This window comes from Streptopelia decaocto, assembly GCF_964273445.1.
Source record: "Streptopelia decaocto genome assembly, chromosome: 2".
NCBI classification, from domain to species: domain Eukaryota; kingdom Metazoa; phylum Chordata; class Aves; order Columbiformes; family Columbidae; genus Streptopelia; species Streptopelia decaocto.
Genome location: NC_138655.1, coordinates 54,162,838 through 54,187,537, shown reverse-complemented (window position 1 = coordinate 54,187,537; position 24,700 = coordinate 54,162,838). Strand labels below are relative to the sequence as shown.

At 41.0% G+C, this 24,700-nt stretch overlaps 1 protein-coding gene across 2 annotated transcripts in view; it reads right to left on the bottom strand.

The window, feature by feature from the left end:
- ANKRD12 (ankyrin repeat domain 12) overlaps nt 1-19,100 on the bottom strand; it is a 64,272-nt gene extending 45,172 nt beyond the window's left edge. For both annotated transcript variants that reach the window (XM_082045035.1, XM_082045036.1), the window contains exon 1: nt 18,911-19,100. The gene's annotated coding sequence lies outside the window, so the exon portion shown is untranslated. The remainder of the gene's footprint in view (nt 1-18,910) is intronic.
- Between the last annotated feature and the right edge of the window lie 5,600 nt (nt 19,101-24,700).

Here is a 24,700-nt window from a genome sequence, read left to right as displayed (position 1 = left end):
AGACCCACTGCTCCAAGAAGACCACTCAAAGGAGTCTTCGGCAGGGGGCCCATTTTATAGCCTGGTTGGATCTGGTTGTGGTCCTTACTAGCATGGTACATAAACTTCTCAGCTTCTCTGGGCCTGGCCACCTCTTGGCTGAGGACCCTCTCTATTGACCGAGGGTCCCACCCCACCCCACCCCCGCTCCAGGAGGAGGTGAAAGTGAACAGTCACCATGCCCTGGGCATGGTGGGGCAGACAAGGTGCTAAAGAGCCATCCACTGCCCTGTTGAAACCTCCAGGTACCATGGTGGGGAAGGAGTGCAAGCAGGAGCAGTGTCATGAGCAAAGATTCCAACAAAGTCATGTGCTGAACTCACTCGTTCACCTGACTTGACTCTTCCACAGAATTAAAAGCTGCTCTTCTTGTGACAGTACCTTAGGCCATATCAAAAGTATCTTTAAAACTGGTGATGTTTTATGGACCTTTTTCAACTTATGTGGTCACAGTCTTAGTGAGTCTTGTAGTAATTTTACGTCTCAGCAAGACGTTGTTTCAGGTGTGACACTTCTATAATTTCTTTATAGTTAAGATTTTGGGATCATTACACAGCAAATGTGTTGCTGTTACAGAAGCAGGGCCACTGTTTTGTTGTGACACAGGTAACTGACAGAGATTGTTACTTTATCTTTGGCAGATGACTTTAAGAAAAGTGTTTTGCACACTAGACCTGACACAGAAAACCTTAATATTCAAACAAATTTCTACACACCACTCCACCCTTCCACAGAATCACAGAATGATTTAGGTTGAAGAAGATGTTTAAGATCATCGAGTCCAACTGTTAACCTAACACTGCCAAGTCTACCTCTAAACCATGTCGCTAAGCACCACCCCCCACAGACCTAAACTATGGGTAATTTCCTCACAGAATACTTCCCTAAGATTAATTGCATCGTATTCAACAAAGTAACATCTTATTCTTACAGAACAGGAAGGGAAAAACAAGAGGGGAAAGAAAGTTTAACATGCTCAACTCCAAAGGCAGAAAATCAGAAACTGCTGTACTATGGTCTGCTCTTTATCTCCCTTTTCCCCACACCTGTTTTTTGTTTGGTTGGGTTTTGTTTCTGTTTGTTTGGGTTTCTTGTTTGTTTGGTTTGGTTGTTTTAACATTAACCACAAGCTTATGAAAAGCAGGAAGAGCTTCATTTGAAACTGTCTCACGATAACATGAATTTTGTCTCCACTATGATACAAGATAGAATATTGTGAAATTTCTCCTGTCCTATTCTTACCCAAGACAAAAGAAACATTAGTGTATTCCCTTCATTTATGTAGTGTCAGTAGGTTTTATACAGCCCTAGTGATACAGAGAGTAATAATTCATTTTTAATGGACATTAAAGCACATGGTTATACACCTTTTCTTTTTAATTGCTTTTTGTAACAGTTGCAGGAAGAAAAAAGGTTATTTGTGCAATGGAGAGTACTCTAGAATGAGCTTCCTGTAGTTTACAAAAAACATTTCTTAATCCTAAAAGAAGGCATGAGTTAGTCGCTTCACAGATGACTACTGTGCTGATTACAACATACATAGAGTATTGCCATAGCAGCAAACATCTGTTTTCAAGGGTTTAGAAAGAAAACACAAGTCACAAATCTGATTTTCCTCAGTTAGCCTCTCATACACTCTTAAGTTTCATTTGCAACAATTCCCATTGTGTATATCACCATAATTACAATTCCTTTAAAAGAGATCAACATGTGAAAGTTATCTTTATTATTTTAATCACAATATTTCTCATTGTATATGCTGCTGTTTTCTTTCCTTCTTTATTTTGTGCTACTTGACTCCCTGAGACTGCCACTATTCCTACTTTGCTTGTCTTCTTCTCCTGGTTTGTTACACCATTCCCAACACCCTTCTGGTACTGACAGTGAGAAGTCCAACTTCACAAGCTTTGTAAAATTTATTCAGTTAGGCTTGGCTCCATTCCTCTTATTTGTCTCACCAGTAGGGGCTAAACCACATTAACTGAAGAAGAGTTCCTTCACAAAAGGCACAGCCTCCCCACACGTCCTTTCAAGTCTTATTAAACAGAAATAGCTTATTAAAAAAAAAAAAAAAAAAGTAGACTAAACCAAATGCAACCTACAGGTATTACACAGGCACAAGAAGATGACAAAAACATTTTCAAAATCAATTTAAAGATGTTTTAAAATAATACATTTAGCACAAATAATACACAAATGTAAGTAAATGAAAACAGAACACATAGGATGTTTCAATTTTCTTCACTGCATGATCAAAACTAAGTGTGAATTAATTCAATTATTGACTCCAAGCCAATTACGTTATGAAGAAAAAACTGCTGTGGAAGATTCATATACTGGATTTTTAAAGCAAAACCATCCCAACTGTCACACTGACACTACAGCAGTATTTCCATTAAACATTTTATGGACCAGGTTGCTATTTCACAATCCCTTTGCAAAATACTTTTCAAATATATATAAATGCTTCAAATATTGGAGAAAAAATACTTTTCATAAAGTGTAGATTTTTTTCTTATTTCATGAGATATCACTATGGTCCAGAAATGTAAGCAAACTATTCAATGCATGATCACGTAATTTACACTACAACAAAATACTCACCCAAAGAAGTGATATTACTGACATCTTAACTTTAATCCTGTTCACCTGCAGTTCAACAGCATTTCAACACATGTTCTGAACACAGTCAACAAACATTTGTATTCCAAGTGAAAATGCAGAACGTTAACTGGTTCTTCCAGGGAAACCTATGTCTGTCTGCTCTGAGTTTCCTTCAGGGCTGTTAATGCAATTACTGGTTTATCATGCAGTCTTGATGGCATACTTCATTATCACCAGAACCCTAAATTAAAAGTTAAACTCTTTCCATTCAAATTATTCTCCTCTGTCACAACAAACAGCTCTATCACTTTTCATCTGACAAACAGGCACAACTGTGCTTTTTCTCTAACAACCTAATCTGTTTCATGCTTTTCAATAAAAGACAACCTGCTTCTTGCTAAGGAAACTCCTCTGCATGTAACAAAATCAGATATTCTGATTTTATGTTTGGATGTCTTTCCTACACATTTATTATCATTTATGAATGTCTGTTTATTTGAAATACTGTTAAACTTTTTACTCAATCATTTTTCACCTAAAGAAACTAAAACAAACAAACAAAAAACCCCACAAAAACAAAATAATCTATTTTCTTATTAAAGTAACAGAGACTAGGATTTTGACAGATCTACAGGCAGTGATATAAAAAACTAGGAGTATTTTATTACAACAAAAACCAAAGTAAAAAAACCACACCCTCACCAACCACCAGAATTTCAGAAATAGCTAGCTACAGAAATGTTAGCATAATAAATCTCTAATACCAACAAATTCCTCTATTAGTTTGTATAAGCTTACATCTAGCACTAATGAAAGGACACGCATTCACCTATGTAAAAAAACCAGAGAATTCATGCAGTACTCCAACAGCACCACTGCCAGTGTTGTTCAATACCTTTGAATGAATTCTTGCTTTTAGCCCAGTCTCATGAGACACTTAGGTCCATGTGTTTGTGCTACATGCATATGTATGAGTCATCAATGACTTTCAAACCCATAGATGGATTTTCTTTCCATTTTTCTGCAAAGTTTTCAAATACATTAAGCACTCACAAATTACACACAAAAAAGTGGTAGCTGGTGGATAATAAATAATCATAATAATAACCTGTCACTGTTTTCCCTGAGAGGAGGTTTCACTATGAACCACATGCCATACTGCATGTAAGAAAACTGCACATAAGACAGCCTTTATAAACCACATTCCTTCTTTTCCCATAAGTCACAGGGGAAGTTTCAACTGAAACCTGCACACTCCCAGGGTCAACCAACCATAAAACATAAATCTATAAGAAATCAAGCATCACTAGTTCTGCTGCTCACAGAACTACTTGTTTCCTTTCTGGTTTTTATAATGCATGCTTACCTTCTTACTCCTGTATGTTTTCCCCAAAATACATATAGCAAAAAGCTACATGATGCTCAGAGAAGTTTTTATTTGGTGTTGTAGCCCTGTTGTACAATTGAGAAGGTCAGCTGACTGCTACTACAGCAAACCAATGGGGCACAAGACTGAATTTCTATGAGAATATTAGTAGCAGGTTAATTTCCAAGAAACTGCATTTATCCTTGAGCTCTAGAATGCATTTGAACATAAATAGCAGGGGATCTAGCATAAGGCAACCTTGTCAACTACCTTTGCTCCTCTGTATTTCACGTATCTTATTTAATCTGCAGTGGGGAAAGGGGAAAGGGGAAAGGGGAAAGGGGAAAGGGGAAAGGGGAAAGGGGAAAGGGGAAAGGGGAAAGGGGAAAGGGGAAAGGGGAAAGGGGAAAGGGGAAAGGGGAAAGGGGAAAGGGGAAAGGGGAAAGGGGAAAGGGGAAAGGGGAAAGGGGAAAGGGGAAAGGGGAAAGGGGAAAGGGGAAAGGGGAAAAATATCCCTCTCTTCCAACAGGGAGTTACTCCATACTGGGAAACAGTGAATCAACTGTGCAAAATTTCTGCTATAAATATTTGACAGGAGTGATTCAGAATGTTTTGCTAAAATTAAACTTACGAAAATGACAGCTAAGGCTACATCTACACTAGCAAGAAGTACAGAATTATGAAGAGCAGAGCTGTGGGGTGGAACATCTGGTAACAAAAACGCAGAATTTACACTAGTCACATTTAGCAGGTTTGCTCTAGACTAGTTCTAGTGCAGTCCCATGCACTAAACACACATAAAAGGTTGGAGCACATTTAGTGCATTCCTGAACACATCCCTGGGCTTAAAACAGGAGGAATCAAAGCTCTGAAGCCACTGCATACACCAAACTAAACTACAGCAAGAAGAGATAGTTGCTCTAAATTCCAACTCAGCCACTGATATAGGTTTTCTCTTAGTGACCTCCTCTCTCCCACCCCAAGATTTTGCATCTTCCAAGTTTATTTAGAAATGACTGATATGATCTAGATCTCAAAGCTATTAAGAGTCTATTATGGAAAGGAAAAAAAAAATGCGGATGAGTATAAGAGACAGACATCCAAGCACAGCTGAACTGAGGGAAAGGCAGGCAAAAGCCAACATTACATATTCTGTTCAGAGAAAGCCACCTGGCCAACGTTTGTGTACATACTGGCTAATTAAGAAGTATGTAGGTAGCTCCTGCCAAGTCATGCCAAATGTTATCTGTATTCTGGTGGGAGTGTCAAAACCAGCTGAGGTTAAGGCACTGGGAGAAAGGGAATAGTATCTAGCACAAAGGACCCAAATCCACAGAAAATCAGGCTTTTTAAATACTGTAAGGAACAGAGTTTAAGCAAAATGATATTAACGAAAAATATGTTAATTTAACTAAGCTTAATACTCTTCAGAGTTTTTTTAATTCTTATCAGGGAAGTGCAAATTACTTAAGTATTTTATTTCACAATAAAAGAATCCTTCAGCAAACAACTTAGATAAATTATTTCTTTCCAAAAGAGAGGTTAAACTCCAGCATTACTAGTGATACATGAAACATTTTGATGAGGCATGCAGCAGCACAGCCATGTTTTTTCTTCTTGCAGAGGTCAGTGCCTCTATACAGATAGTTACTCAACCACAGCCTACTGCTATACAAGCCACAGGTCAGACTGCAATACATGTTTATTAGATCAGCATCCATCTTTTTGCCTACAGTGCCCAGTAACAAAAACCAGCCTGAAATGGAACAGAGATTATTTGGGGTATCTTGGTTAGGGGTTGGGACGTGCTAAGAGGCACAAGACTAGGAGTCTGGGATTGTGGGGAAGGAGATCTTTCAGGTATGTGTATGGAAAGGTACAACATGCAGTAAGAGGCTAAGAAAGTCCAGCAGCATAGAGCTGGGCTTTTCTGGCTTAGGAACTTAAACACCACATGTATGAAAAGAACAGCTGTATTTTCACCTGATATTTCCAACATAGAAGCATGCCCAATGAGGAGTAAAGCTTCAGATTACCTACGTAATAGAATATGTCTGTGATGAGCAAACAGAAGAGTGAGAAACCTGATAAGAGACGTAAGAAGAGACTGTGCTTGGGAGGAAAGCACAAGAGTCTCCACGATCAACATACAACATTTTTTTTTTCCCCAGAACATGGGACACAATTCAAAATTCTTAGGTCTTGCCATTCCTGTAGCCCTGTAAAAAAAAAAGCACAAGCATTGCATCTCCTTTTAGTTTTAATGGAGAATGACGAGCTTACTGCTGTGGTCAGCTTTCCATTAACTCCTTCCATAGACATACTTGTAGAACTGAAGTCCTAAACACTGCTGATGTCTCAGGAGAACGTCAAAATGAAGGTAAAGGATGGGACACTGGCCATGGGCATGTCACATATTTGCCACTAACAGAAGAGCTGGACTAAGGATTCCTATACCCTTCTGAGCTGAAAGAAGTGATATATGGTTCAGTGTTTCAAACCCAACAAGCTCCATCAGACTTACTATAAGTGGACTTCACATCAAAACCAATAAATGCAGCTAGCAGGAGGCAGATGCTGTACCAAACACCTTCTGAACAGCATTGGGCGTACTCTGCGATGGATGAAGAACTGGCTAGAGGACCACGCCAAAAGAGTTGTGGTGAACGGAGCCAAATCCAGTTGGCAGCTGGTCACGAGTGGTGTTCCCCAGGGCTCAGTAATGGGGCCACTTCTGTTTCATCTCTTTATCAATGATCTGGATGAGGGGGATAGAGTGCACCCTCAGTAAGTTTGCAGATGACACCAAATTGTGTGGGAGTGTTGATCTGCTGAAGGGTAGGAAGGTCATACAGAGGGATCTGGACCGGCTGGATCACTGGGCTGAGGCCAGTTGTATGAGGTTTAACAAGGCAAAGTGCTGGGTCCTGCACGTGGGTCACAACAACCCCAGGCAGCGCTACAGGCTTGGAGAAGAGAGGCTGGAAAGCTGCCTGGCAGAAAGGGATCTGGGGGTGTTGATAGATAGCTGGCTGAACATGAGCCAGTAGTGTGCCCAGGTGGCCAAAAAGGCCAACAGCATCCTGGGTTGTATCAGGAATAGTGTGGCCAGCAGGGCTAGATAAGTGATTGTGCCACTGTACTCAGCACTGGTGAGGCTCCACCTTGAATCCTGTGTTCAGTTTTGGGCCCCTCATCATGAGAAGGACATTGAAGAGAGGGCAGAGGAGGGGGATGAAGCTGGTGAAGGGCCTGAAGCACAACTCTTACAAGGAGCGGTTGAGGGAACTAGGGCTGTTCAGCCTGGAGAAAACAAAGCAACACAACTCCCAAGTTGCTAAAGTCAAAACTGAGTAGGTATGCAGTCTACATAGTACAACATTTTTTTCAAAAGCTGATAACAAATTAGACATACGTAGCTACAATGGACTAAACATACACTGAAGTACATCCCTACTGGCAAGCCTGCCTCCTGCTGCAGGCCAGAAGCATACTGTCCTTTTACAAGCTGAAAGGAAAATGCATTTTGGATTAAAAAAAAAAAAAAAGATTAAATAAGAAGTTATTTGCATTTGTTATACTATTCAAGACTAAATTTGTTACCATCACTGCTTCCTGTATGTGGTGTGCATTAAAATACCATCAAATACAATGAACAGAACAATTTACCAGGCAGTTTTTGCCCTGCACTCCATGGTGTCTCACTGTACTTGCAATTCAGTTCTCTACCAGTAACCAGCAAACAAATTACAAAATACTACTGGCTTTAGGTAGCACATCAATTTAGTATGTTGGTGAGAACAATGCCTGAATGATCCATGCAGTGGCTTTTACAGATGAAAGGTGACAAGAACATTTTTATTTCCAAAATACTCACAAGCTCTTTTTACACAAGACTGCAACAGTTCAGTCCATGCAGATTCCAGGGTCAGGGTTATGATGAACAAACTTAGCTCTAACACAGTCTCAAACTAATGGTGCCTTAGGCAACAGTCTGTTGCAGTATTAAGTGCAAATACAGTACCCAGAATGGACATGAGTCACAAACTTGGCAGATTTTACAGCACTTGATAAAATATGACAAAATAGTTTTGATCCAAAAGTGAGGAATTCTTTTTATTACTATTTTCCTTTAAGATTTGCACAATACTTGAGACAACTTTGTGGCTAGAACATGCAACACTGAGATCAATTCTACTCCTTTCTTTGCTATACCTATTGTACAACCTCAGAAAAAAATGCCTTATCCCTTCCCTGCAGCAATTCTCCTTAACAGATTTTAGATGATACACTAAAAATCAAAGAAACTAAAACACCAACCTAACATAAACACACCTTTCAGAAATACATGCCATGAGATAATTTGAGTATGTGTATTTCAGAGACTCCTCAGACCCCAATACATGGATTGGACTACTAGACTCATTGTCCTATCAGAGAGTATTTCTACATTTTAATTTTAAATGTTTACATACTTGAGATCCAAACACAAGGACTGCACAAGTCTTTCTGTAATAAGAAAAAATAAAATATTTGAACCCCCTTTTATAAAGGTGTCCTTGAACAGTGAAATAGGAATAGGCAGTGTCTACTCATAATCTCCAGAACAGCTTTTAAGACACTCTGAAGCACCTACTCATTGCATGTCAGACTGCACTATGCAGAGCCACGATGAAGTCCCTAAAAAACAGCCGACACTCAGGCAGCAAGAAAGATTTTCCAATACTTCAGCTGGAACTCACCACTACTTCCTACCAAAATAAAGAACATACCTCATAGTCTAGGAATTTCTACTAGGAAGAGCAAAAAATGAGAGGACATACAACTCTTTCTTATGCAGAAAACAAATGAGAATCTTCGCAGGAGTTTCATTGCACCTGCCTATATAGGGTCTTTGGCTCCTACCCAGAGCATATTTTAAGAGCTTGTGTTTATCTGTGCTTGGTTTCAAGTGTCAACTTCCACAGATTTCACAATACTTTTCAATTTATTTTCTATGCTAATAGCAGCATCTAGACTTGTCAGCCTCTAAGAAATACACTCTATTAAAGAACATGACTGAATCTGTAGTTTTTTGACTGAGTTTTAGTAAGGCTGCACTCCCATCCCCACTTAAAAACAAAACAAACAAACAAAAACAACAAAAAACCAAACACAAGCTTACTAAAGAACACAAGAACTTCATTGAACACAGAATTAAAGAATAGTTGAGGTTAAAGGATATCTTGAGGTAATCTAAGTTGCTCAGTTATCTAGTCAGTCAGACATTTTCAGCTGTTGTTGTACCTTACATAAATCAGGTTGTGTTTGTTACTTGAGCAGGAAAAAAAAAATAAAGGTAAAAGAAGCAATAGAAAATACAAACCCTCCTAACCTTCCTATTCTTGACTAACTGTGGGCACCTATAAATCATGCAGTGGTATTTTACAAGGAGCACACTGTGGAGTAAGAAAAAACTTTGGCCCAAAATTTAATTTACAAAATCTTATTCACTGATTGCAAATACCACACCCTAATATGCCTTTGAGATTTGCTGCATAGATTGACTTGAATTTTAAAGGTACTACTTGTTTATAAGTAACAGATCATGCTTCAATAACAGCTGTATCTGAGAAAGACATGGGTCCTCTCTCACATCACAGCGCATCGTAAGAAATACAGCTGCACTTCTTTCCGTAATGTTTTCTTGCAAATACACTTACAATAAATGTCAACAAAGTAAGGACTGAAACTCTTATTGGAGTAGCACTGGACATCTCTCACCTTACACACTTCTAACTAAACTCCAAAATCTACCTGTCAGAGTGAAACCAACACACTGGCACTGATTTGCTTCTGAAAGTAAAAACAAAAGAAGACAAAACAAAGCAAATTAGATTTTTAGGGTATCTTAAACTCTGTTTTTATTTATACTTCCCTGGACATGACATGCATTATTTCCTTCACTTTACAGATGGCAACTTAGGTTCACAGAAATAATGAAGCTGGGAGTTTGAACAATTCGACATACCCATAGCACATAACAGATTTTATTTTTCAGATTATTTCACATAACATAGTACTTTATACTTTGTTAGACCATAGCTACTAGTAACTTCAGTTTCAACTTCTGCAAGCAACTTCTCTTCCCTACCACTGCTGAAGGAAAAGGGTAAAACAGTCTCAAAGCAGTCATCCACAAGTGAGGAAAACATCTAGCAAATGCTCATAAAAAGCCTGCATCTTACACACATTCCAAAACAGCCTTCAAACTGGTAATTTTCAGGGTCAGTAATCAACTTTCTTTAACATGGGACCCTCTTTTCTCTTCCTGCAACTTCCACCTACATTAGAGAACTTATTCCAACTTCTGCAATAGGACTCCTCTTGGAGCACTATGCTGCGCAAGTGCAGTTTACCCCCAGAGATCCATCTGGTTCATTCTTTAAAGTGGACTCCCAACCAAACCCCATCAACTTGTGATCCCATTCTGCTATCTCCAGAAAGGCAAACGAGCACTGCTACTCAAAGATATGGCAGACAGCATTTCTGACACAGCAAAACATAAAGGTTAGTGACACTGTAGTGCACTGCAAGAAGCACTTGTTTCACTTCTTTTGCAACACACTCCCATTTCCTTCCTTTACTTTCGCTAAAGCTTCCAGTCTCCAATAGATTCTGAGATCCTCCCACTGCAAATGTCACTCCGCATGTCAAGATAATGAAAAAAAAAAAAAAAAAAATCAAAGCAATTTGTTGGTATCACACGCTTAAAACTCACATGGAATTAATTAGTGTTTGTCTTGCCAAGGCACTGAAAAAAATAATAAAAACTAACATTTTGTCAAAATATCCTTGCAGGTGCTATGCCAAACAATCTACTCTTGCTTAGTGTATAGGAGCTAAAAATTATTCACAGAACACGACAGAGGAAAAGAAACAAAAGGATCCCAGCTATCTATAAATGACCTTTACTGTTCTTCCACATAGATAATTGAACACGGAAGTACTGAAGAAAATTAGTGGCGTAGGCTCTACTTAAACACCACACAGTAGCATACTAAATTAAGTCCAAGCATTCAAAAAGGTGTTATTTTTAAAGGACAGGACACTCTCAATCAATCAGTTAGATTCATGGTTCCCAAACTTATGTAAACATATCTGCACCAAGCCCCATCCAAAAGAAGACACCAAAATACTTTTATTTTTGAACATAAATAGTTTTCACAAGTCTGACATCCTAGATGTTAGTTTTTTAGCAAAAGAAAAACACAGGGGCCAAGGAACTGTCTTTACAATAGGTACTCTCTGATTCACACCTCAATCATACAGATATTTACAATCAGGATAAACTTTCAGAACAGAAGTCCTAAGAGCTTAAGATTATAGCATTATCTATTATTTCAGAGAAGTCTTTGAAGGTCTGTGGGCTTTCTTAAGAGTGAAGCATGTGGACTGGATACACATGTTACAAATGAACTTGCAAAACCATAGTCTTAATAATCAATTTTCACAACAGGATTGGAAAAATGCTAGATTTCTAGAAAAGCATAAATCAGTAGGACATTTGGTATCACAATGGCAACCCAGAATCCTCATCGATAAGCCAGTATTATCTTGCAAAATAGGCAGACCATTCCATCAACACTATTTATTTTTTATATATTAAGAGGAAATCATGAGAAAAGTGCTGCATTCAAGGTATTTAGATTTATATTTTATGACAAAACTAATTTTAAATTAAACAGCTTAAATTACCAAAGCTAAAAGTTGGTGGAACTTGTATAACATAAACCAGGTGACATTTTTATCAGAGAACGGTTATGAATTGTTTGAAAGCAGAAAATCATCCCTGATTCCAAGAGACTTGTGTTGAAGCTTCTTTTTATGCTTATAGATACACATTCCCTGCCCCAAATTAGGTGGGACAAGATGTAAGAAACAAACTTAAGAACAGCAACAAACAGAAACAAAAAGCGCACCAAAATGGTTAGAAACCTGCCTTCCAGTAATCAGACACTGCCTTCCATTCCAGTGCGGCAGGAATGGCTCCCACAGTGAAAAGGGGCATCATTTCTTCTGAACCACATGTACTATTTGTACAGCTTTCCTCCATGCGGGCCAGTAAGGAACTGCAACTGGTGCCAGAATTCAAAATGAACCTGCAGGATGTTTGTCAGTATTGTCTTATTCTCAAGTGCATTTCTCTACTCTCAGATTAACCCTTTGTCTTTTCATGGAAGATACCAGCATGGTTGTTTTAACATAAGGCTGCCTGTTCTGCAAGGAACCACTGAAAAGCAACAAACAGAATGACATGGGTAAAAATACAACTGGTTGAATAAATAATTGTTTTTCTCCTTGAAAGGAATTCTTAAAGATCAAACTATTATTAAGCTTCTTTGCAGATTTTATCAATATTCAAATTACAATTTCTGAAGAAATGTTCTTATTAATATTCATGCTTTAGCTACTTTTCATATTTCTCCTTCAGCAATAGAAAATAACTTTGTTTCACTTTCAGTTTGTCACTCTCAAGCTTACTCTGAGTTGCAGGCACTGGAAGAGTCTTTCTTCAAGTTCTACTACAAACATCGGGAAGACATACATGTATTTGTCTTTTCTCCCTTAAAAAACATCAGAACTGCATTTTTAATAAGCAAAATGAGGTGCAAAGTAGTCTTATTTATGCAACCAGTCAGTCATTTAAATTAAAAAAAAAGGACTTCATTAAGCATCTGTATGGCAGAACTTACTACAATGCACCACAGCTTTACAAGACTACCACACACAGGCAGTAAAAGAAGAATGCATCTTTTGACTATTACAAATGAAATTAGTCAGGAAAAACACACTACCCACAACAGATGAAAAAAATTCTATTCCACATTTGAAATAAAAAGTTCAACAGTTTGTCAACTTATCAAATCTTCAGGAACAGATTCAGCAAGGAATCCCAACAGACTAACTAAAATTAGAACTTAACATTTTACTCACACTATTGGGGTGAATTCCAGGTTCAACTGGTCTCAACTATAAGCAACCTGCTGTGAACAGGGGGTGGACTAGATGACCTCCAGAGGTGCTTTCTGATCTCAACTAGTTTATGATTCTGTTCCATGAATTAGAAATGCAGATGTTATTTACCTCAGGCAGCATGTCTACTGGCAGTTCTCACCTCCTGCTGACACATTCAGCATATGAAAAGGTTTAAGTCTTCTGAATTCTCCAGCAACTTATGCTATATAGTCAGGATAGGACTCATTCCAAAGACAGGTGGCTAGAAGAACCTGTGTAGCCTATAAGTACTGATGTCATACTCAAGTTAAATCATATCATTCAGGCAGCTGTGTAGAATACAAAGATCATATTCTTACTGAAGGACATACCTAGCTGTCGAAGTAAACATTTACATGAAAAACAACCTCACCTCTTTAATCTGAGAATCATACATAAGCTTCCAGAGTGTCTGAAGGGTTCTCCCTTTATTCTGGATAGCCTCAAAATAAAGGAAGTTCTTGATCCTATAAAGAGGAAACCTATTCTAGGAAAGAAAAGAGTCATGCTTGCCCAAGAACTCTGGCTCTTAGGAGTCAAAGATACCTACTGCAAAATCCATTAGTCCTCCCTTTTAATGTGAAAGTCTGAAAACTTGTATGTTCACAGGTGCTTCCTCTTGAGTCTTTTTTAGGATGAGCTACGGGTTCAAAGGAAGCATCTGCACAGATGTTTAGCATACTATGACACTCCCCTTAAGCTAAATGGAGAAATAGAGTTGTAAACTTCAGTTTTGATCTACTGGTATTCCTTAGACACGTAAGTAAGTAGATCTTCATCAACTAAGAAAGACTATTCCATTTCACAGTGCCTACCATCTATCAGTACTTTGCCAAACTTCAGAGAAGCAAGCCTATTGCAAATTAAGTTTAAATTACTTCTACAGGAATCTACATCCCATCTGGAAACCTCCTAAAGATTTGCAAGACAAAAGATTTCAAATCAACTCTATACATTATTACTAGAACCTCAGTAATTTCTATTTAAATCTTCATGACAATCTTAATGACAATTTGCAAACCTAAAAACAAGAAACCCCCACAACTTATCTGCAGCACTGCCAGAAGGAACATAACCTAAAAAACACATGAAGGCCCTTCACAGGCTAAAAGCAGAAGAACCGTCAACACCTACTTCCAGTTCTTCAACTTTAGCAGGATTCAGCATGGGTAAAACAGTGTGCTTGAGTGCTACTGTTTCTAAGACCTAAAGCAGTGGATGCAGGGGAAAAGGGAGCGTCTCACCAGCTTACTTACAGGTCCCCACCTGTATAATAGAGGTTTTTTGTTCTGGCAAAATTGTGAAGACATGCAAAATATTCAGTGGTCTTTATTGCCACCTCTTGGCCATCACCACATATCACAAAAGTAACAGAAAAAAAAATCATATGCCAGTTCCCTTATGGAAATAATTTCTCTTTGGGGGAAAAGAGATAGTGAGGGAACAGATGGAGTAGAAACAGAGAAAAGAGAATAATCAGAACACTGTTTGCATACAAGTATAACTATTTAGAGCTGTAAAACTACAGTGAGTACTGCAATTAACCTTCATCAATGTTTTACTATGTCATCTGGAGAACTGAAGAGACTGGATAGCAAAAAAACAGCTATTTTCAAGACAAAAGACAATGTTTTTTAGTTTCTTTTTAAAAGGTGATATGGTTGCCAAGACACCTGCCCCTTCTTGAAGTCACCGTATGAATGAATTAGCATTACCCACTCTAGAAAGAGAATATCACAAAATGAACTTTCCATTTTCCTTTTATTCATTAAGAACCCAGATTAGTAGGTTGCTGAAGAGTGTAGAGCACCACAGAAAGTTGATTTCTCTCAGTGTTCTTTGTTGCACACAATCTCGAAGCAAACATAAGCAAGAGGAAGATACTTCCACAAACTGGCTAAGGAAGCTATCTATCTACCAGAGCTTGAAAGGTCTGAAAAGCCAGACATCTATCAAGTAGAACTAATAGAAAAGCTTTGAAAGAGAAGGGAAACTATAGGAAATGTCTTCACATTACTAAGCTCACTTCTGCCATTATCAAGCAACGGAACTTTCTAAGATTTCTACCACAACAATACTCCTGGAAGTGCGAAGTGGTTTCTGTTGCAATTAATACACTCTGAAGGTCAGGGAGGGCAAAACAGTACTTTCTACCTCTGATGTTTTCCAGTCTTATGAATGCAAGACATAAGACAAGAAGAGAGTCATTCCAATACTCTCCATCTCCATCAAGCTACTGGCAAGTAGAAAGTACATTACAGGAGCAGAGAATATCAAGTCTTCCTCCTCAGCTTGCATTTTTACTTTTTTGTTTCTAAGTGTGTCTCTAACATTGCTAATGGCTTTTCTTAGCATAAATCAGTCCTCTCATAACACTATCACTACCTAAAGCACTGAGTAGAAGCCATGAAACTGAGGAGAGTTTACTCCTTTGTTCCTTGCTAAAGAAAAATGCAGTAGCAGCAGATACAAGGATGCTTTGTCAGATCCAGGGAGCTAACCCAAAATAAGCCAATGCAAAGTCATGTTCATACTCTCAAGAGCTTCAAGTCTCTCTTTAAATAAATATTTAGGTTTTATGCAAGGTGGCAATAAAGGTCTTCAACTGCACAGGTAAGATACAAAGTATGGCTCCATAAGCTTATGGAGGAAATTTCTAAGTCTTCTCTAGGTTCTGCAATAATAATGAACTAGTATGAAAAAATATAAAGATGTCAGCACAGCTCTGACTTCTGTTATTCTGTTAATAAAACTATTCAGTGTCATAACACAAAATGCAAGACAGAGTTTGTGCTAATATTTATTTCATACCATCTGTTGCTAGAGTCTAAGTAGAGTCTAAATCAAACTATTTTTAAACTACATCATTAGAGACTAAATGACCAATCAACAATTTTACTACTCCATCTGCAATAGAACATAGAAGAGAAGAAACACCAAAAATTGATGCCCAGCCCACCTCTTCATAAGGTAAGACCAAAAAAATATAAAAAGTAAGTTGTTCTGAGCATGTATATTAACAGTGTGGTAGCAGGTTAATCATTACCTATTTTGTGATCAATAGTTTTTTCCAATTTTAAAGAGGACCAATTGCACTAGTCTTCTAGACAATTTCATCAGCCAAAGATCATCCACACATGGTAAAGAAGAAGTTGTTGAAGCTCAGTCATTTCTACATGCCCATATTTCCACTAAAAGGATACCCAGGACTTTTCCATCTACTTAAGTTAAAGATGCAACAATTCATGGGTTTTGTAGCAATTCAGAAAGACACTTAATGTTTCAAAGACTATGACTGACTTCTAATTTACTAAACACAGGTATTCAATTTTCAGTATATGCTTTTGATCCTAAGGTAAGTAGTAACATAGCAGTGCTACAACTAATGCCAAACAAACACTGAAGTCTCATACAAGCACTCATTCAGCCTGCTTATTAAAAGACCTTTTCCTCAAAGAAGTTACCTATTGTGCAAGCCTGCTGGAAGAAACCGTAAATGAACTGATGTTTGTTGCACAGAGCTTGCTTTCTTACACAACATCTGTCCTAAGCTTTGCTGTCTATAGTATTCAGAATTCACAAATAATTTTGAATAATCCCCAGGTGGGAGAAGAAAACACAAAGAGATGGCAATGGAAAGGCAGAGATCCTTGTATCTGAAATATGGAGCTGTCACCTTTGTGAAAGTATCAAAGGCACTTTGATCATTGCCTGCACCCAGTGATTACTAGAGAAAAGCCAGGAAATCAGAAAGGGGACTCAACATACTGTATACCAAAAAACTGACATGACCACAAGAATGTCACCATAGTCCTTTGGGTGCTGAGAAAAACACTGACACTCCTTGTCATTTTAGCTTACAATACACACACAGGCAAGCAGAAGTATTAAAGATGGAAAAAAAAAAAGACTCAGTCAGTCAATGGGCTTACCATTAGCTTCCCACTGAAGTATTCTGCTATACCTCAAACCCTGCAATTTTAGTTGAATAGACAGTTTCTCAAGCTTGCACATAAAACTACTGAATTCACCCAAGGTGAGATTAAAGTCCCCAGCTGATCAAGTCACAAGGGTAGCTGAGAGTGTGAGTTTCCATCATCTAAAGAATGAAGAAAAGGAAGTGCCACCCAATAACTGCACAAGCCTCAAATAATAAGAACAGGTGAAATGCCCTGACATCTCACATCATTTGAAGATCTGCTACTGAGGGGACTAGCGCTTACTAAACTATAGCAAAGGACTACAGTGGAAGAAGGCCAGAAAGCACAGCATGCTCAGCTTTTTGCAGCTGCATACCACCTGTAAGTAGCTCACCACATCCCTACTTGAAGTAACTAAGATGTGAGGACAATCAAGCTGCCATCAACTTGAAAACTGAAAAACACCCAAAGTCTTGCTGCTTCAAAACTAGAGTAGATGCACCCCTCACCTTCAAATAGCAACATGTCAAAACCAGTGAATTATATTAATAAATGCTAACAATTTCTTATAGACTTGATGATCTCACCCTTTCCTAGTGTTCCAAGATTAAACAGTTTTTTTCCTGGAACATAAGTACATTTGGACTGTTCCACATCTGTCTGATAGCTTTTTGTTCCTACAAGCATCACAACTCACATACTTGTCTTCATTAAAAGAGCTGCTTTATCCCATAAACTTAAAATTCAGAGGTATGAAATTCAGATTTTTCTCCACATTTCACAGCCCACAGAAGAAAGGCATAGAACACAGTGGCAGCGTTCAGGCAATTTCCACAAGACCTCTAGCTGCTAACACCAATATTAAACTATTCATTTTATTTGAAGGTTTAAATTAAAAAAAAACAAAACAAAATAAAACAACCCAACCTTTTGTTTCTTACTAGCTACCCTATCTTAAAAAAAAAAAATAAATAAAAAAAATGACAATATTAGCAATGGTACCTAGAGAGTCAGGCTAAAACTAGCATGAAGAACTGTGCAACTGAGCCTGGCATTCTCTCATTTCTTGCCCTTCCTTTGTTGCCTGCTGTCACCTGTGCTGTGCGAGTTCTTGTGCTCCACCTCAGCGGCGGCTGCTTGCGCTGCCAGACCAGGCAACCGAACGCACTATTCTGCAAAACCACGGAGCACCCTTCAGCACGGAACGGAAGGCGCCACAAACGCCTCACCCGCTCGCCCGGGCTCTCGATCTGACGAGGGCAACCTACCCCGCCGGGGCGGCACGGCCGGAATCGGCGGAGCAATTCCCCAGGGCGCAGGGAGCCGCCGAAATTCCCGAAACGAAGGCGGGGCGGGTGTGTGTGTGTGTGTGTGTGTATGCGTGTGTGTGTATGCATGTGTGTGTACACCGCCATGCCGCGCTCAGCACCCGCGTCCCGGCCGCCCGTGCAGCCCCCGCCCCCCCTCCCTCCCCAGAGCCCCGGCCCTGCCCCCGGCGGGAACCACCGCCCCGGTCGCATGCACCCGCCGCTGTCCCCCGGCCGCAAGCGGGTCCCCCGCTGGACGGCGGGGCAGGGGCTGGGCTAGGCGGGCGAGAGGCGCGGCCGCCAGACGGTGACAGCGGCGGCCATGGCTCCCTCCGCGGCGCTGACAGGCTGACAGCGGAGCGCCGCTGCCCGCCGCCGTGCCCCCCGCGCTGCCGTGCGCGGGGACAGGCCAGCCGCCCCATCGGGCTCGGCGAGGAAGGCGCGGTGCCCGCTGCCCGGGAGGGCAGGGCAGCGGTTACACCCCCCGAGGCGGGAACCCGCTGAGGGCTCCCCGAACGCCCCGCTGCCCACCGCTCAGAGACAGGGGGCGGCACCCCACGGGCACCGCGGCGGCGAGTAGGACCGGGGGTCCCCACTGCGTACCGGGAAGAGGTGAGGAGGTGCGCCCCAGTCCTTACCTTCTCCCGGGAGCTGGCGACGGGACGCGTCCTCCTCCTCCCGCCGCTTCCCCCCTCTTCTCTCTGTGGCGGCGCGGCCGCGGGGATCCTATCGGAGAGCGGGTGCCACCCGCCGTCAACCGGCGGCGCCGAGGGAGCTCGGGTTCGGGCTCAGCCCCGGCTGCGGCCGCTGTGGCTGTCGGGTTTGAAAACACCCGTCCCCCGCCCCCTCTCGCCCTCCCTCCCTCCCTCTCACCCTCCGCCGCTCCCCTCCCCCTTCCGCCACCCCCCCTTTTCCCCAACGTCGCTGCTGGAGTAGAGCTGCGCGGAGCTCCCATTGGCCGCGCCCCGCCCACGTGGCCCCACACAGGGCACGGGACGCGGGCGGGCAGGCGCTGCCGGGATCGTTACAGCGCTCAGGCGGCGGTTGGGGAGGGAAAGGCGGGGGGGGGCAACGTCACTGCCCCGCTCCGTTCACCTGCCCAAGGCAGAAGGACACGGGCGCCCCCTGCTAGGGCGGGCTCTTCGCTGCGGTGCGTGCGGAGTAGCTCCTCCACCTGCGCACACAGGGGACGGGGAATAACGGGTTCGCAGAGTGCCAGGGGCGGAAACGGGGGGGTGTGAGGGTGGCGACGGGAGGACGCGAGCAGTGCGCACGCGCCGGAACGGACGCGCTTTTGGCGGCGGCCAGTGGAACTTTCTGGAAATGGCGGTGGCCCGGCTGACAGCCCGGTTGGCCTGCGAGGCAGGGACAGGGCGAAGGGACGAGAGGCTTCGAGTCTCCGCGGGACGCGAACCACCTAGAGCCACCGGCGCAATGCTTCCCCCCAGCTCCTGCAGTCGCGCCCGTGGCGGCAGCTCCCTCCACCGGGGAGCGGTTTTCCGGGGGCGATGGCGCAGTGAGTTTTAACCACCGGCGCAGTGCGCGTGCGCGGCGGGCGCAGCCCGGTGGTGGCCGCGCATCCCAATGAGGCGGGTGCGGCGGGGAGCGGGCGCCGGCGGCCGCGGAGGGGCCGTCTTGTTACTTTTGAGTACGCACCCGCAGAGGGGATGAGAGGAGCGCTGCGTATCGGCAGGCTGCAGTTAAAGGGCCCGTAGCTTCTGGGAGAAGCCCCTGGACGCAGGTGCGTGTGGCGCGGTGCCGGAGAGCCCGGGTGGGGCCTTTAGGGCACCCGCGTAGAGCGGCTGTGGGAGGCCGAGCCCGCCGGCCTGGTCATGGCTTACTGCCGCGCCTCGCTTAGGCAGCGTTCCCGGCCGCACCCTCCCTCCTGGCGCATCACATCCCGGCGGGTGCAGGCGAAGAGCTGCAGGACCGTGAGGAGGGAAGGGGGGATATGCGCCCCTCCCTGCCTCGCAGAAGGGCACAGCCTGCTGTTTGGAGCTTGAGCCCGCTTCCACTTCTCAAAACAAAAGCCACAATGTTTTTGGGGTGTCTTGCTTGCGCCAATAAACCATACATAGTAAAAACGCATCAGAAGGGGTTACAGAAGTAGGCTGACGTTTATTCTAGTTGCAGCCTTAAAAAACGGGTCATTCACCTGGACTTTTGAAAGGTTTTGCATCTGGTTATTAAAGTATTATGTTGTAAGACATAAAGAATCTGTGCGAGTCTGTACTCGTGGGTTCTCAAATAATACTCTCCAGATTGCTTCTGGAAGGTGCTGAAGATAGCTTCTGGAAGATAGCTGGGCTGTCTAGTGTAGTATTTTGAGAAGGCAGCTAAACAAAGCCCTTCCAGTTCATGGAGTCTTAATTGCCATGCTCAGTCTGCTACTGACCTACTTTCATCTGTTATTGTGTAGAAATTACAAATTCCTTAATATTTACTATGCAAGTGAGAAATATGAACTTTTTAGAATTGAAAGATTGCTTTGATAAAGGCCATCTGTTGTGTGGATTTCTCCTATATTCTGATCTCCACCCATCATGTTCCAGCATGGCTAGAGAATGGCATCGCAAATCTCAAGTGTAGCCATGCTGCAACAGCTTACTGTTTAGCCAGACTTCTTTCATTTGCTTTCAAAATCTTACTGTACAAATGCTGGTACAGATCATTTGCATTGTAAAGCAACTATCTTAATTTGATTCTGTTAGCATACCTTCAGAGTACCTTCAGCTGGCCAGCAGCAGAGATGGCAGCACCCTGACCACTAACAAAGGGAGTTGCATTCACTTCATGTTCTTTTATGTCAGGTTGATTACAGAGCCCATCACTTGAGGTGGCAAGCAGATTGAAGAGTAGAGAGGCTACTGACTGCCAGCATAAGTGGAGCAAGAACTGCTTCCCAAGGCAGAATGTTTTTTTCTTCTCACAGCACTATACAGGGAAGATACAGATGATTCACCTTTTAAAACATGACAGGCTACAGGTGTCATACAGTGGTGCTATACAGCATTCTGATCCTTGTGCATCAGCACCACTAGTGTGCTGTTCCAGGATTTCTGTGTGTGTTGGTAGGTGTTCACAACCAGCAGCTGAGATGATGGGGAAAGAGCCTCATGAGCAGTATCTTCTGCACCAGATATTAAGATTTGATAATTGATAATTATCTATCAGTAACTAAAAAATATGCTTCCTTCAGCCTTTAAGAACCAGTGTTTGCACTGATAAAAAGCATCAGTCAATTGCTAATTGCTACCCCTACATTAGTTACTTTCCCTTGTCTCCAGAAGCCCTTCCCTTTTACATAGAGCACAGCTGCAAAATGCCTTTGTAGCTGCACTATGTTGGTGTGTGCAGTACTTCCCTTCAGTTGCCCTCTGTAGTGATACATCTTGTGTTATTGGCTGTGTGAACTACTGGTTTTAAGACAAATGTGCACAGCATCTGTTCGAACTGGGTTATTGCTGAATTCAACCTAATAACAATGATTGAAAAAATCTCTGACTACAGTACAAAAATCTAAAAGAATTCTAAAAGTTCTTATCCTAAGAACTTTCAAAATCTCACAGTGGTGAAAGCACACACACTAAAGTCAGGTAGGTAATTGGCAGGTCAACCAGCAAGCCCAGCTAACAAACTGCGCTGGCGGAACTGAATTTCATTGCCTCTCCTTATTTAATGACAGAACACAGGAGTGGATCCTCCAGGAAACTATGCTAAGGCACATAGTAAATAAGGAGATGGTCGGTGATAGCCAGTATGGCTTCACTAAGGGCAAATCCTGTTTGACAAATTTCGTGGCCTTCTCAGGTGGGGTTACAGTGTTGGTGGATAAGGGAAGAGCAACTGACAGTCTACTTGGACTTGTACAAAGTATTTGACACTGTCCTGCACAACATCCTTGTATCTAAATTGGAGAGACATGGAGTTGGCAGATAGACCCCTTGGTGGATAAGGAATTGGGTGGATGGTCTCACTCAGAGATGCAAAGAACCACCACCACCCACTGTCTTAGAATGCAGTGGATTCTTTGAGTGTCCTCTGCTTCCACATCCTAAATCTCATTTCCTTTCCCTGGACTGTTCCTGTTTTTGTTAAAATCTTCTCTACGTAGTCTTTTTTTCTTTTTTCCCCTCTCCAGTTAAAGGGTGTTCTTGTACTTTTTTTTTTTTTACTTCCACTTTTACATTTGGAGAGTATAGCATGTGAATTCTTGCATTTTTCCCTCCTTCAAGAAGGGCAAACAAGACCACTGAAAACACAGATTCAGTTATGTTAGTGCTGTGTTGCCAGTTTAAGGAGTTAACTCCTCATCTGTGTAGCAGTAGTAAACTCATTTTTCATTTAACTCACCATACAGTACTCTTAACAGTCCAACATATTAACCAGTAGAAACTGCAGAACTGTTTGTTTGACAGATTAGAGTCAGCTGCCCAGAATTACTATTAGTAACCCTCTGCTATTGAGGATTGAGAATAATGGAATATTTTTTTTTTTTTAATATTTGTTTTAATATCTGTTACCTAAAATATTCAATACTAGCAGTAAAAGCACAGGGTATCACCTGCAGCTATTAAAGAATAGGAAAGAGGACTTGGATATATTAATTCTTACACTATTGTAGAAATCTTCCATAACGATCACCTTGTTAATCCTCTTTACAGTCCTACATAAATTATCACTGTGGAAATAATTTTGTATTATTATATACATGTAAAATAATTGCAGAATGTGTATTTCTAGTTGAGGTGTTTGAAATCAGAAATGTTCAAATTTCAACAAAACCTGAAATAACACAAGATGTCCTTTTTTTTTTTTTTTTTTTTTAATCTTGGTACAATGATTGCCAAACATTTTTGATGTAGAAACCAGGACCATAAAGCCTCATATAATTGATGAAGTGGGTAAGATAAGAGTAATGGTTATTCACTTGTTTCTCTTCACATATTTCACAATCCTATAGCTGCCCTACAATATTGAATTTAATTTTCAACAGTGGCATACCAGACTTGTACCACGCAATAAGGATAATGTAAGTTACCTTTTTCTAGTCAAGTGATTGGCAGGCAGTTAGGTGGTGTATTAAAATGACATATTTGTCCATGGAACACCACTAACATGGTATCATTTGTTAAATGGCAAACTGGGGTCCCTGTTCTGGTAATGAGACAGACATCAAGATGAATAGGGAAGAAAAGCAGGACAAGGCTGCCAAGTCTCCTGTCCAGCTTTATGAATGGGAGGAGTCTGGCATTCTAGAGCTTTGTTTTTGTACACTTGAAAGTTTCAAACGTGGCAGCTCTAAAACTGTGTTTCCCTTCAACACAGTTACACAATTGTCATGCTTATTGGTTAACTGTTTCACTCATTATTTGTATTTATTTATCAAATTTACTTGTCCATTTGTAAGCAATTCAAGGATTATTTTTATAAATTTAGTAATGTGGAAGGGATAGTGAGTTTTACATAAAAATGATATGCATATATATTTTGCTTTCAGAACTTACCAACAGTAACACTATTTGTTTAACAGTACATCAAGGAACTTCACAGTCTACTAAAATAAAGGTGGGGCACAAACATACTATATGACATTATGTAGGAAAATCTGTAGATACAAAATTTGACCCACAAGGAGGAGGATAGTTTAGGGAAGTACTGCTAATCAGAATAGCAAAACAAAATAAATATAATATAGAATAAGATCTAAACAATACCATTAAGCTCCATCTATCACATTAATTGTAATAATGAAAGCTCCATGGCAGATTTCAGAAGAGGCAGACAGAATGCTGTCTCAGGTGACTGACATGTTCACATTTCCGAATTTATATTGAAATGTATATATGTGTATATTTATAAAATATCTGCTACATTATACAAGCATATGTAGTAAGTGTCAATATGCAGTAAATATTTTTTTAAAATAATCTTCAACTTTTTTTATATTGGGGAAAATACCTCAATTTCACACAGATTAGTTCTTAAAAGCCGCTGATATGCAGCAGTAAGGTCAAAGAGGGGTCTGTGAATCAAATAACTAGTTTCATATATTACACTTAGCCATGTATTAAACTGTTCTTATATATTATGTCTTCACCCAAATGCGTACCTTGGCTGTATTGAATAAATTTATACAGGAAGCAGTTTCTTGTTGCTGTTCATTCTTTTCCTAGAGTACGAATGCTATTTTTCTTGTGTGTGTGTGTGTGTTTGTTGGGTTTTTAGGGTGTTTTTTGTTGGTTTGTTTTCTGTGGTGGTTTTCTGTTTTTTGGTTGGTGAGGTTTTTTTGGTAACACAATAAAAAGAGAACTGTCACATTTTTTCCTGGTCACTGACTGGCAGTAAGAATAAAACTCAAGAAGGAGCACTTCTTACTGAACCTACCAGATTTTTTTTAGTCAACACAGCTTGGATCACCTTTGCTG